We start from the raw sequence: 14415 nt of genomic DNA on the forward strand, positions 1-14415 counted from the left end.
TGGACTGCCGTTTACTTAGGGCTAAACCTGAAGAAGTTCATTTCATCTCCTGGGAAAGGCACCGTGCCTGCAGGAGCCTTCGCTCCTTGGGGTGCATTGGCATGGTTACTACAAGCAAACTCCCCACTACCTTTTTCCCTTTGCTGCTTGCAAGTCCATGTCATTCATTCCACATTTCCCTCTCCCAGCAATACTTCCGTGATATTTAGAAATGTATATAAATGTCAGCAAGCCAGCAAAAGCCCACAGGACTCTGCAAGCAGCAAGTAGGTATGGAGTTCATCGGGACTGCATTACACTGAAACCCCAGTACTGCGGAAGGGGCTGACGTTCCCCTCCCAGCAGAGGCAAAACCCCAAAACTTTGCAGGTTGCCGGAGGGAAGTCCTAAGGGAAGCTGACACTGGGCAGCAGCAGATGGATTGTGAGTGATGGGCATCGCATCTCACCATTACCTCCAGCAGGGCCGATCTGATGTGTGCAGGTGATGGGCGAAGCCAAAACTATGCAGGAGATGAAGACAGACCCTTGTCTGAAGCCTCTGCACTGCTGTGGCAACTGGAGTGGGGACATTCATGTGAAGTGATGAGAACAGCATGAAGATGCTTCCTTTGCGTTGGGGCTCTGGGATGTTACTGGCCAGGCTGTGCTCCAGCTGAGGCCAAAAACCCTTTTGCTCACTCCATGAAGGCAAATGGCTTTTTGAATTTTAAAATACATCTGCCAGTTGGGGCACATTCCAGAAACAAAAGGGCAAGGCTAGCATGGCACTGAACTGCCCAGCCTGGCTGTCCCACACCCGTTCCCAGGGGCTGCTGTGCCCCGCACCTGCAGGGTGCTGGCTAATCACCCTCTGCAGGTAAGGGAGACTGAACATCTCACCACATCCGACAGTGAAGTCAAGAGACATCACCAACCTGTTCCCCAGGGTGGAGCTGCCATTGGGAAGCAGGTGGCTTAAAGGGTGGTGACAGAGTTTTCTCTTTTCCTGCTGGCTTTGGGAACGGCTTTTTGGTAGGGCGCCGTACCCAGCACCCCACTCCTGATTCCTGTTTTGAAGCGTTGCACTTGTAACACCAGCGAGAGCAAGGACAGCGCCAGCAAGACGCATCCTGCAATGCTGAATCAGAGCCACAGCATTCAGAAGTGAGTGGCCTGACCTGGCAGATTTAGCTAGGGCAGGACTGGGCTTCTGCTCGAAAGCTTGAACCTAATGCATCACTGCAGACTGAACCAGCAGTGTCATCCCCGGTGTCATACACAAGTCACGCCAGCCACAGTTAAACCCACGACCCCCAGACCAAGCAGCATCAACTTACCGGGTTGCCTTGTCCAGCTGAGTTTTGAACATCTCAAAGCCTGGAGATCCTACAGCCTCTCCGGGCCCCGTATCTGCCATTTGGCCATCTTTAGGGTGGACACTTTTTACACCGTATCTAATCAGAATTTCCCATGCTTCAATTTGTGTCTGTTGCCTCTTGTCTTGTCGCTCTACATGTCTGAGGACAGCCTGGCTCTGTCTTCTGCACACTCTCCTATTAAGAGTTATAGACAGCAATAAGAGGTCCCTTTTGCCTCCTCAGCCTCCCCATTTTTCTCAGCCCAGCCCAGTACATTGATGCCTTTTTGCAAGGGAAACCCCAGACTGGCCACGCTACCTCTGGTGTTGAAGAACACGTAGAAGCAGCCCTGGGATTTGCATCTGCAGCCCTTGAGTAGCTCCAGCTGTGCTGCACTAATTCATCACCCACTGGCGGGTGTCAGTAGCTCCTGGAATAAAGCAGAAGTCGGAGAACTTTCTCGGCTGGTTCCCCTTTGACAGATTTAAAGCATTCACTCTTCTCTCATCTGGCTATTTGTAAGGGGTTCACATGTCTATAGCCGCTCCGTTAGAGCTTGTCTTCACTGCTGGAAAGCTTCATTAGTCCAGGACAGCTAGTGCGTGTCTACTGTTCAGAGGTAAAACCAGCGTGTAAGACAAGCCACGTTAGTTCTACCGTGAGGGAAACTCATTAGAGTCAGGCTCAGCTGCAGACTTAGGCTGACTTTACCTTCCCAGTGTCTTTACCTTAGGATAGCAAGCCTTTGTTACACAGGCAAAAAAAAATAAAAAAATAATATTTTTTTGCAAGAGGCTACAGAAACCTCTTACAGATTATTTTGGGACACACCAAAACAGGCAAGGCATCCTGGAGGGAGAGGGAAGATGCCCCTAGGCAGCACCAACAGGGTGAAATGCCATTAACCCACCAGCTCCCCTGTCATACCACAAACCTTTTCCTTGGGAAACCCCAGAAGGGGCCAAATCCAGCATGTGAGAGGAAAAAATCCTGTTTCTAATAAAGCTGGGACAGATCTTTGTCCGGTTTACAATCGGTTCTTGCAGCTTGTACATACCTGGGATTACGCACGTGACACGGTTGCAGCAGATGCCATCTGGGATTCTCCTACACCTTTAGTGACTTTCTTCACTTGTTTGAGCACCAAACCAGAGATGGTGGAAAGACAGGAGGTATTACTGCAAATGGCAACCATCTCTCTGGAAAGGGAAAAGAAATGGCCTTTTGCAGGCCTGAGTGAAAAATGGAAAGTTCCCAAGTCAGTCATCCTTCTGGAAACCTCTGGCCTCAAAATACACTTTGCCACTGATCTGTCCTAATTCCAGGAACAACACACTGAGCTGAGGCTTAGACCTTGGGCAAATTCGCCTTTTGGCTGAAACAGCAAAGATCTTTAGCTGGAAATGCCTGCTGATGACAGCCTGCGCGATGGCTGCATCCCAAGCACTGCTGGCATGGCCCTGGTGGAAAAAATAAAATAGATTTCATTCCCCAATGGTCATGCTGTAATGGCATGAAATTAGAAACTCTAATCAATAGCGCTTTACACAGCATGACTCTCATGTCAAAAGAGCCCGTGGTTTAAAAAAGAAGAGTCACAAATAAATATGAAAATCAAGGCTGTGAAGCATCAGTAATGAAGTATAATTCTGTCAAGTAATCCCAGCCAGTGATTCTCTTCACAAAACCTTCACTCACCAAATCCTTCCTTCTCCACACCTCTCTGAACTTCCATCTCCAAATCATTTTCCTGTGTTTATTTGCCCTTCGCAGATGAAATGTCACTGATGTGAGTGTGAGTGACGAAACGGGGAAGGGAAGGTCTGCACTGCAGCCCTTGCTCCACCTCTGGGTCTTTTTTAATACTTTCACCTCTCCCTTGCTTCATTACAGGGCTTTGGAAAAGGCACCAACCTGCATCTGTTCACCTTGCTGGCGTACGCCACGAGACCGGCGACACAACTTAAGATGTACCTCTTACATTCCTGCAAAATGTAAATCCGACACAGATTATCATCATTATAATGACATCAGAAGTCATAGTTAGCCTATTTAAATCAAGACTTAAAGGCAGCCATGGTAAGACCCTTATTTTTTGCTTGTAAAGGAGACACACTGCCAGAAGAACCACCAGAGAGGTAAAGTATTCAAAAATAATAAGCAGAGCCCAAAGGGCATGAAGAACTGACAGCTACAGGGCTCTCAGTCTGTCATACAAGTCTTTCAGGAGCTGGCAGCGTTTTGTTCAGGGACAGGGGTTGGGATTTTTCCAGCACTTGTTTCAAAACTCCTCTCGCCGTGCGCCGCTAACATTAGCACAGCTTGGCAGGTGGAGAAGTGCCCTGAAAACAGCAAATTCTTGGAGTGTAGATTTTGTTAATTAGACCTTCTTCCTGCACACAGCCCCGGCTCTCCGTGCAGCTCCTGCGGCGGAGACGCAGTGATCAACCATGTGCTGGATGTTTTCAGCAGGAGAACAGATAACAGCTGCCTGACTTCAAGACATATAAATGAAAGTCCTCCAGAAAGACCTGTCTAATCCCAAGTCAGTAGGAAAAAAAAAACTTGCATGGCCTCAAGTGAAGGTCTAAATCTTTGTGATGGGTGTCCCTGGCAGCTTCTGGGTCCTTTCCCAATTTTGCTGCTGATCCACGTTACTCTGGTCAGTTGAGTTACCTGCAGCCTCATCTTTAGCACAGAAAGGTATGGTTTTTTTCACTTGAGCTCGAGATTTCACACAAAATCTCAGTGAGGACAAAGCAGCTGAGGTTTGCACACCAATTTCCTGGCCTGGCAAGGCTTTACACTGGTCAGGGAACTGAAGAGCAGTGTCTGGTGGGTGGGCAATGCAGGCTTGGCTGCAGGCAACATGGTCCTACACCGGAGCTGCACGCCAAGACCATTTTCCCAATGTAGAGAGACGTCTTGGCGAGCCTTGCTCCCAAGGCAATGTCCTCGGCTCCCCTGACAGGAGGCTGTGTGGGAGGCAGGGCTGGCAGCAGCTCCGCCACAGCTCTGCGCAGACACCAAAGCCTGGGTGGAATCAGCAAAAACACCCCCAAGTAACAGCCCTCTCCTCCAGCCATGCTGAATACCTAAAGAGAGGGAGGTATTTTGGCAAGGCCATGCCTGCTCATGCCTCTTGCTGCTGATGTGAGCCCCCAGATTCCTCCCGAGGAAGATGCTGCTGGCCCCCAGCAGAGGCAGGTACCACGGGTCAGCCCCAGCGGAGCCGTTGCCACTGTGCTGCCGGAGCGAGCAAGCTCCGAAGAACAGTTGCCTTCACTTCAGAGCAGTCACTTACATCATGCCACATCTGAAAAGTGGGATAAAAGCCCCAAAAAAATATGTCTCTCCCTAGTCCTCAATAAAACCAGTGACTTGTGCGATACATGCAAAGCTTTAACTTCGGGAACTTCAAGTCACCAAGCATCTGTTAATCAGCAACGCGCCCGTCCCCGGGGATTGTGGAGATGTTAAAAGGTTATCCTTCTCTCCCACACATTACGCTTCCGAGCTCCATTACACACAACTGGAGGATGATTTTATGTGTGGCAAAGAATTTTTGATTCTCTGGATATTATTTTAGATGTGGAAACCCAGCTGCTGAATGCTGCTTTTCAGGTTAAACAAAACTTGCAGCCAACGCTCATTCTCATACCATTAATGAAGATAATCTTGCCCTGCCATTGACTTTTTTCCAGAAATAGCAGAAGAGGGATTTTCAAATCCTTTCAGGTTTGCAAAATGTTATCTCACTCTATTCCTTTAATCTCCTGATGCTGAAAGATGGATCTTTTTCTCTTACGGCTGGATGTACTTCTATACTTCAGCAGCAAACCATGAAAGGGAATCAGGCTTAAGGACAGGAAAAAAATAAAAAGGAGAATTTGCAGTGTTAACATTTACTCAGGTTTGCCTGAACTTCCTCGGTGTTGAATTCCAACATGACTGACCAGACTGAATGTTACGCAGAAGAGACAAACAGAACAACAGGCTTTGTGTAGAAGGAAGGGAGAGAGGGAGAGGAAGGGGCTGAGCCCTTCCCTAGGGCAGCGTTGGAGAGACGAGAAGGTGGGAGCTCGGGAGCAGCCAGGGAGAGTGGTGGCTTGGCCGGGGGGAAAGATTCTTGCAGTGCTTCAGCACCAGCACTGAGTGCCGGGATACACTTGGGGTCTCAAGTGTCAGAGTTTTAAGAATGTATTAAGGAAATATGACAGGGCTGAAGCCGACTCTTCCCTGGAGGAAGAAGATGGCCTGGTAAACCTCTTGAGGTCCCATTCATTTTCTGGTTTCTAGAAAAGCACAGAGATGAACTGCACAGCTACAGTAAAAGGCAGCACATTCCCTGAGCAATTCCTCCTCCTGAATTGCACTGAAGGCACAATTCATAGACTGCTTTTTCATTTCCATGAATCTTAATTGTTCACATAATAATCGCAGAAGTATTTAATAATACAAAGCATATGGGCCAGATGTTCAACTGGTGTAAATCAATAGCACTCGGGAAGCTTCAGTGGTGCTGTGCTGGCGTAATCATTTGAAGCTCTGGCGCTGCGTTTTTAAGGTGGCTCTCAGGATTTTAGTACCTTCTTACTGCTTCTCCTAAAACCAAGTCACAGACTTTATTGCCCTCATAGAAATAGCCACCCCTCCCAAATGCTCAGAATCTAAGATCAAAAACCCAAAGCTCAAAAGAGATTGATTTAAGGTCACTTAAAAACCACTGTTTTGGCCTCTGCTGGCCATCATCTCCAAGTTTTCTCATGGCCACGTAGTTTTCCAAGTGACCTTACCCTAACTCTAGTAGGGATAGACAGAACTATTTGGTCAGATGTCCATACAATGCCTTGTTTAGTCTCATCAGCTAGTGTGAGAGCTCTCCTTTATTTGCTTCCCACTATTAAAAAAAAAAAAAAAAAAAAAAAAAAAAAAAAAAAAAAAAAGCAGCTTTTAATTCACTTCCTCCTGGGAGCTTCTGTGATGCTCATTGATCCACTCCACAAGTACTTTGCAAACACTAATGGACCTAGTGAAACTCTCCACTAATCTCCTTCTGAAACTTGGCACCAAACTGCTCACTTCTGACGGTTTCTCCTTTTACAGTTGTTTTACTTTGCTACCTGTTTCAGAGTCACTCCAGGGCTCATTAATTGTTCATCCTTTGTCCCTTGAAAATTTTCCTTTTAATCTTTCCAGTAACACGTTGGATACTGATGTGATACAGACTTCAATTTGCGGTCTTTCACACCTGCAAAGACACCATTTGAACTGATTGTGGCGTTACCAGTTGCACATGGATACATGTAATTGAACTGAAAAGCTTTGCGGGACATGTATTCATTGGACTTCTGATCTCATTTGTTAGAGAGCCTTAGGGAACGGGCAATTTCAACTCCTCAATTTATGACAACTGGTCATAGTTACTTAAATGGAATAAAATAAATCCTGCGACATGTGTCCCTTCTGGAAACCAGGTTGACAGTTGTGCCCAGAAGAGAATTATATTACTCAGTGACAGTGTGTATTGAGTGAAAAATATATACAGCAGAAAGTCAAGGTAAAGTTTTTTGTGGAGGTTCCCAGGTTAACATTCACTCCGCTAATGTGACTCACTGGTTGAGATTCTTGCAAATTTCAATAAATTGTACAGAGACTATGCAAATACGACGGTCTGCTGTAGTTGGAAATAACCTGCCCTTGTTACCGTTGTGCTAATTATATCTAGGGCTAAGCTTTGACCTACTCCACTTCCATAACTAGGGCTAGGCTTTCACCTGGCATTAACAGCTGGATTTTCAGAAGCCCTGCAGACCAGCACGGCTGGGCTTTTGGCAGCACAGTGCATGGAGGAGGAATTTCACTGGCCACCCGACTCTGACCATCAGCCCTCAAAATGCTGGTTCTAAAGCCCAATCAGTAAATCTCTTTTCTTTTATTCCTCTTAACAAGCAACTTTTTCTTTTTACCTTGGGTAGAAATTGCAATATCTGGAAATCAGAATAACTGTGTGGAGACTCAACCAACCAGCGTTGCAGCTGAGGTCCGTGTTGCCTGTGGCTCCTTGTAGCCCCCAAGCTCAGCCTGGCACCCTGTCGTAACACTTACATGGGAAGGACTGAGGAACTTGGGACTTTGCACCCATGTGGGACACCGCAGCAAGAATGCAAACTGAGAAACCCTCTGGACTTTCTTTGTCCACTCCATGTGCCGGACTGGCCTCCAGTTAGGGTCCTTAGCGGAGCATGGACCCTCTTCCAAGACAGGTTCTGTCATGCTGCAAGAGTACAGCTTCTCACCTGTCCTTGCTACCATCTCTCTTTGAGGATTTTAAGACAGATGCACCCTATGGTCAAGCAGCTGTGCTGGAACATGAGTTTTTTCCAATACCACTATTAAAAAGAAGCAGACTAAGGTCCTCAAGCTGTTCATGAAGGTAGCTGCCAAGCCCTCACTGCCACCCGAGAAGCTCAGCAACAGAGAAGCATTTTTCTCTTAGTGACAATGTCCATCTGGGTGAGACTTGTCCCCCTGGAGTAGACTTGTGCATGAGAGTTGGTGATGGCCTCAAATACTGCTGAGACCCCTGTCCCTCACCCCCGGGGCACAGACACCTTTACTGTGCAGCCCAAACCTCTCAGAAAAGATGGCAGTCTATCTCAGCAGCTCTGAGTTGTAGCTAGAAATGGCCCAAGCTCTAAAGGGTGGGATCTCTTTTGGCCTTTTAAGGAGGTTACCTGCAAAAAAAGGTTGGTTTGCCACTCCTGCCAGTTAGTGCCTGTCCCCTGAAGGCAGCAAAGGGGCAGCTCTGCTCTGAGCCCGCACACCACTGAAGGCACTTAGTCTCCTTCCCCTCCCCTAAATCCACAAGGCTGTTCAACTACACCTGCGGAACCTGGCCTGAAACGTGGCCAGGCCCTTCTGCCTTGTTGTCCTGCCCTCTGTTTCTGCTGGTTTGTTTTTCTTGTGCAAGTGCCCCACTCCCATCTCAAGTGTTCCCTGAGAAATGTGCACAGTGACCTTCTGGAGGGCTGAGAACCCATCCTGGGGGTCAGAGAACAGTTGCCACAGAAATTAATGTGCTCCTGTGTGGCAACACCAGTGTGGATCTATAAGATTATTTTAAATCCAAGCTGCACATTTCTTAATTATCAGTATTCTTTTCCTGTGCGAGAAGAATTTGCATAATTTCCCAGCAGTAGAAAACAGCAAAATCAAAACAATAGATGAAAAGATGCACCAATTCATCACGGAATTGCACATACAGTTGCTGGCATTCTTCATTTTCCTTGCATATCCCATGCAGACCCCAAGGAAAAGCGGATCCTCAACTTCGCTTCCACAGAACCACACTAACCCGTGCTAGCTGAAGAGCTGGCCCTGCATTAGCATGTTTATTCCACAAGTTCTTCACGGAGCCCAGATCATTTTGGCAAAGAATGCCAATTCAGTCAGTGATCCTGCAAATATTTAAGCACTGCACACTGTTGCTGTTACAGGCGGTGTTATTGGCACCAGCGAGACCGCTCCCAGCAGTGCAGGGAGCCAGGGGATACAGCAGGTTTGAAGCTGAGGGCTTACAGAGCAAACACATTCACCGTTTGTTTTTTAATAACGTGGGAACGGGTGGCACAGGCAGCATGTCCCCGGTGCCCAGGCAGGGGAGAGGGGCAGGGGGCAGGTTCCCGAGTCTAACAGTAGAAAAAGTAGGCAGTGGGATTTGCACAGGGACACAACTGCCTTCACCGTGGGTTTCACCCTCCAGCAGACTTGTGCTACAGCACCCTGGGGCACACGCACGCATCCTACTGCGCCAGGGAGCTCCCAGCACAGCCCCAGGCGGGGGTGGGCAGCCTGTGCCCTCCCCAGCCACTCTGTATCCGATGGTGACTTCTGCAAATGGGAATTAGGAACCCAAACCACCAAAGTGCTTTAATTCAGCATCACTTCATTGCTGCCCATTAAACGATAATGACTTTAAATCAATTTTTATCACTTCAGACAGTCCGGCTGCCCACGTGAAAACGAAACATGTGCTTTGACCCTGTCTTGTCTACATTTGTGAGTGGTTCAAACACTTGCCATCCTCACACCACATAACTCAAAACACCCTTGCCCCAGTGAGGTACTTCGAAGGGAGACCAGTCTCATGCTGTACTGTATCACAGGAATGGCAGGTCCTTGTGGTGGACATCAGCAGGAAGACGCCACTCTGCTTTTGTGTTTTAATGGCTCCAAGATATATCGTGGAAAGCGCTGCCTGATTCCAGAAACCTGAAGGCAGTCACAAGGTGTTATCGCCAAAATAAACCAGAAAAACTGGGGTAGATTTTGAATCTGACTATCCCATGACCATAGCAATAGGCAGGGGCGTCATGGAAGCATTTTCTTACGGTAGGTAGGGATGTTTCCTCACCCCTCCATCAGCTCAGCCCAGATGTGTGTTCCTAAAGCTATGCCTTCAGGATTTACCTTTTGCTTGATTTTTACCATATGCTTCAATCCCCTGGACTTTCAGTGGATTTGCACACATTTAATTTGCAGCACAGGTTTTGTTGCCATGCTACTTAGGGATGGTAATCTGGATTTTGTAATGCTGAGCTAAGCTCTGTATACTTAGAACAAGAAAAGGAGAATAGGGAAATAATTCAGCAAAGAGCAGCAAATATTTGTGAAGAACGGACACGATTGCCCGCTCACTGATATTTTTATACATCCCACCGGCATCAGAGGAGCTAACGTCAAACAAGAAGCTTGAAGCTGTAGAGGAGGTTCCACCGGTCCTCAACAGCTGGGGCCAACATGCAAGGAGGGAGCTGCAAGAAGTCGTGTGCCTTGTAAGGTCCAAAAGTGCTTGTGAAACAGATGACTACAATGTAAAGTCCTGGGTTTAAACAAGGGAAGAAAAAAAAATTAAATTCTAAGATTTCTAAGATGGCCCAATTATAGGGCAACTCCAAACCCCCAAAGTCAGATTTTCCATTTTAGAGCATCACAACGAGTGGAGTAAGCAGGGCAGGTTTCTATAACCTGCCCAAGTGAAACAAGAGTCTTGGCCAGAGGTGGAATTCCCCGTTTCTAATTCCATCATTTAACTACTGGCTCAGGCTCCATCTCCACAGATTTAAAGCCTGACACAGGCTTCTAGGCTATGCTATATAAAATCTGATTGTTACATTCAACGGGTTGTGATAAATTAAATTAACTATCAATAATAAGCTCACAGGCGACACTATCTTTTTTCAGTAAAGTATACTTCTTTAAAATATACCAGCAGCGTCAAATGTAACTAGATTTAATTTCATGCTGAAGAGTCTGTGAATATTCATTTTAAAATAGTCACCAAGAGCCTAATTTTAATTTGTGTGATGTTTCTGCTAATACCAATGCCTACTTAAAATATCCATTAAAAAGCCTTAAGAATATTAACAGGGAATTCTTACAGAAATGCACTAGAGTTTTATGTTTTGAATTAGCATTATAGGCTTTTTGGTTTAACTCTCGTTAAACAGATTTCATTATTAACAAGAATATGTGCAAATTAAAACAAGCCCATTAAAATCTAAAATTCCACGCTAAAAAAGATTAGGGACATTTGAGTTATTTTTCTTCTGAAGGAATAAATGTAATAAAAAGTGATAAGGAGTACAACCCAATACTTAGAAACACACACAACATCAACAGTGGTGAGAAGTTCTGGACGTACTTCAGAATAACTTGGTTTACACAGAGGCATCTTCCTTGGGGGTTTTGCTCCCCATCGCAAAGACATCACATTTATAAGGGCCTTGCCACAGAGCTTCCCCTGGCTCCGAGGTGCAGGCAGGGATGCAGCGGGTCAGGGAAGCAACGTACGGTCCCCACTGCCACCAGGGTGGGTTAGCTGGGCCAGAGAGCTCAGCCCAGCTAGCCAAAGGGTGGTTTGCAGCCCCCCCGCTGCCCTCTGCTCCCCTGGCTGCTGAGGGTGGCAGGGAAGGTGCCGACTTGAGCCTGAAGCCATGATCCAGCACTGGCCCTCTGAGGGGACATCCAGGGGGCTGGGCTGGGCTTCATCCTGCACGACAGGAACCAGGCGGCTCCACAGCTTCTCAGGAGCAGGCTCCCCTGGTAGGGTCCACTGCTCCAGCACTAAAATACACACACAGATACACTTCCGTGCGGAAGGTCACTCCAGGGTTTAGGGGGCACTTAAAGGACTTCACGCAGAAGTCGGGCGCTCCAAAACGCACTTCTGCTTCAGCTGCTTTTGGAGATTTTGGCTGGCAGCTGCTGTATTGATCCCCTCGGCTTCTAAATAACCCTCAGTTCAATACAGTCATCAATGAAAAGTCTGCTGTTCTAATAAATCACATGAATATTTACACTGACTTGTGTAAAATACATCTTTTGACCTATCAGTCAGGTGCTTTATATCCCTGTTCCCTGTCCAGCTACTTCTGGTCTTCTCTTTACCTGTTGCTGGGGGTCTGGGGGAGCCACTGACCCTCCCCTCAGCTCTGGCCATCCACAGTGAATTATCTGTGTGAAAACTCTCCTCTGTCAAGCTGCCAAATCTTTTGCATTAATCCTGAAAATTACAATTAATGAGTGCTAAGAGGATCTTTCCACCTTTATATATGGCTCTATTCAGTTGTAATGATCCCTGCTGCTCCATCAGCATCTGAAGCCTCTCATGGTCACAGCTTTTGGCTGTGGGGCAGGGCAAGGCACCCAGGAAAACGCGGCATGGCTGGTGGCAGTGGGCTGCTGTTTGGTTCTGCTAGGTATCCTGGGGTCAAGGATCCACTACACCAAAGATGGGAGAGACTGAGTTAGTAAGAGCCCACGGCCACTGAAGATGGGAGAGATCCGAGTTAGTAAAAGCCCATGGCCACCGAAGATGGGAGAGATCTGAGTTAATAAGAGCCCATGGCCACCGGAGCATGGGATGTCACCCCCATGAGAAAGGTCATGTCAACACTTCTGGAGTTCCAAGTAATTATCCAGATTTTCTGTGATCTGCTGTAGGTGAAAGCTGGGGCTGGTAAGGGGGTTGCTGCAGGTCTACAGCCCCACTTTGGCTGGCTGATATGACAACGTGCAACAACCTCACTGAGGCTCTGGAATTCAATTTTCCAAGCATGTTAATGCAGCTACAGAGACTTGGCTGCCTGAGGACTACCAAAAAAATTTAAATATGGTATTTTTAGTTATTAAGAACTAGAATTGGGAATCCCATTGACATGCAAAGTCATTACCCCTAAGTGTGAACTAGAGTTCTCGGTCAGGTGTGGATCAATTAACCCCCTGACGCAACAGGGAAATACTTGTTGTGATCTTTAAGATTCAAAGAGAGATCTGTCCATATTTTTAAGCACAGATATCGCCATTCTTGCATGACATTCCCATCTCCACTTGAGCTGCTGAACAGTCCCAGGAAGCGTTTCTCTTCTTCCTTTTTTTTCTTCGCTGTGACCAGCAAAAAGCTCGATGGGTGCTCAACCTTCACCGTGCAGTGAGTAACTTCCCCAGCCACCAGCAGCCACTGCCTCTCCTTGATTCACTACTCAGAAACTAAAGTATCTCCTACAATTCAATGGGCTGCTAAGTCTTGTGCTTCTACTTTCACAAACCTCTTCATTGACATTTCCTCTTCAGGACTATTTATCTGACACACTCCTTTTTTCCCCTCTGTGTGTTCACTTGACTCCAGGCTGAGTTTATACAAGGCACTTCACCGTGAATGGAGCATTTGTGCATTTCCCGTTTTTCAGTCCCAGAAATAACCCTGCAGAAATCACTAGAATTACACTGGGGAAAAAAGCAACAGATGTCACATGAGAAACAAGGTTTCTTTATTTATTTCCTTAGAGGGGAAATGTTAGATAACTAACTGCTTCCCCGAGTTAATAATTTCCACTGTCTTCAGTGGAATTATTTCCCATTTGAACTAATAATGAATTGAACTTGTAATTCCTGGGTTTAATCTATAAATTCAACTAGCAGCTCTGTGAGGTTAAGGACTTTTCCTCTCACTTTCAACGTTCTTTAAAATCAGAGGATGCAAACACAACCTGAAGATTACATCTGCTACTACAATCTACTACCCTGAGCAGACACCTGCTGGCACTATCTCTGTCAGTATAGGTGGGTACCTATAGATGGACAGGTGTCTGCGTGGGGCAGGGTTACCCGGATTAGCTCAGCACCCGGCAGTACGGAGCTGGTCAGGAGCGCACGTCCTCAGACTATGCATTCACACAATTTCAGGCACTTAATGGACTTCTAATCTCAGCTGGGGACTAGAGCTGCTGCTGTCACATAAAACTGTAACGATTTCAAGGCGAAGGGAGACATTTCACAGTAGTTATTGGTGACACTAGAAACATCAGCCACGTCCATACGCCATATCCAGGGCTGCATGCGGATGCACAACGCAGCTCTGCTACCAGGAGTTACACAGCAGTGCTGGTCCAGCACGACGTAGCTCTGCTACCAGGAGTTACACAGCAGTACTGGTCCAGCAACCTGGCACAGTGTGAGAGCTCTGGTGCCTGCACCGGTTCCTCCCGCATTCGGCTGGCTATGCCCACACGGCCATGTGTTGTGTGACACTCACAGACCTGGCTAGTCCTATTCAATCACAAATCCTGCACAGGTAATGGAGGCTTTAGTAGGAGAATTAAAACAGAGGACATTCAGTTCAACAGTGAACTGTGTTGAAGGTCTGAGCCTTATGAGCAATGCCCTCAGAGCTCCAAGCTTACCTGAAGCAGAGCGTTTTGGTGGCATTTGACACCAGTGTGTTTCCGTTAGTGGAGTCATCTACCGGGGTCACAAATGCATGCTAGGAGAGCTGAATGATTATAGAGAAAAGGCCAAGTGTGGAAATGGCAGTATTCTAAGAGGTTTGATTTGCAGAGACTTAAATACTATGTGGGAAACAGGTGGGATGGTGTGCACCTAAAAGATGTTGGATTTGGGATGGAGCAGGAAAGATGGCAGCAGTTACCTGACAAGTACAAAGACAGCAGAGCTCATCTCAAAGAAACTTTATAAAATGTATATTTTATATAAATTATAAAATGAGTCATTAT

General features: G+C 46.8%; 1 long non-coding RNA gene across 1 annotated transcript in view; it reads right to left on the bottom strand.

Annotated features, from left to right (window-relative positions):
* LOC106631224 (uncharacterized) overlaps window positions 1–14415 on the bottom strand; it is a 317186-nt gene that overhangs the window by 9121 nt on the left and 293650 nt on the right. The window contains exons 26-31 of the long non-coding RNA XR_008732814.1: window positions 12952–13129; window positions 10040–10223; window positions 3254–3324; window positions 2397–2538; window positions 1658–1769; window positions 1319–1534 (exon numbers count right to left, since the gene is read on the bottom strand). This is a non-coding gene — a long non-coding RNA (uncharacterized LOC106631224). The remainder of the gene's footprint in view (window positions 1–1318; window positions 1535–1657; window positions 1770–2396; window positions 2539–3253; window positions 3325–10039; window positions 10224–12951; window positions 13130–14415) is intronic.

Source organism: Falco cherrug, chromosome 1 (assembly GCF_023634085.1).
Source record: "Falco cherrug isolate bFalChe1 chromosome 1, bFalChe1.pri, whole genome shotgun sequence".
Taxonomy (NCBI): Eukaryota; Metazoa; Chordata; class Aves; order Falconiformes; family Falconidae; genus Falco; species Falco cherrug.